The sequence below is a fragment of the Gavialis gangeticus genome, unplaced genomic scaffold, assembly GCF_001723915.1.
Source record: "Gavialis gangeticus isolate Ggan-Ray unplaced genomic scaffold, GavGan_comp1, whole genome shotgun sequence".
Classification (NCBI taxonomy): domain Eukaryota; kingdom Metazoa; phylum Chordata; order Crocodylia; family Gavialidae; genus Gavialis; species Gavialis gangeticus.
Genome location: NW_017729024.1, coordinates 153833334 through 153833915, shown reverse-complemented (window position 1 = coordinate 153833915; position 582 = coordinate 153833334).

Below are 582 nucleotides of genomic sequence, written 5' to 3'. Positions count from 1 at the left end.
CCCCGCCCAGGGCCCCGCCAAGCCCCCTCCGCAGACAGGATTACTTTAATGATTACTTTGTGTCAGTTTTCCACCAGCCCAAGGGCATCTCCCTGCCTACCAAGATGCAGGATTGTCAGGGAATGGGCAAATACACACGCAGCATTGGCAAAAATCTCGTGAGGGAACACCTTGAGAGGCTGGACACCCACAAATCAGCTGGCCCAGGTGGAATGCACCTAAGAGTGCTAAAAGAACTTGTGGACATCATAGCATGGCCATTGGCAAGGATATCTGAGAAATCGTGGTGCTTGGGTGAGGTTCCTGAGGATGGGAAGAAGACCAATGTGTTGCCCATCTTCAAGAAAGGGCGGAAGAAAGATCCGAGAAACTAGAGGCCAATCAGTTTGACCTCAGTCCCTGGGAAGATATTGGAAAAAATCATCAAAGAAACTGTTAACAACAGGCTAATGGAATGCAACATTCTGAACAATAACCAACATGGCTTCATTGTGGGTAGGTCTTGCCTGACCAACCACATTTCCTTCTATGACCAGATGGCACATCAGTTGGACAAAGAAGAAAAGGTTGATATCATCTACT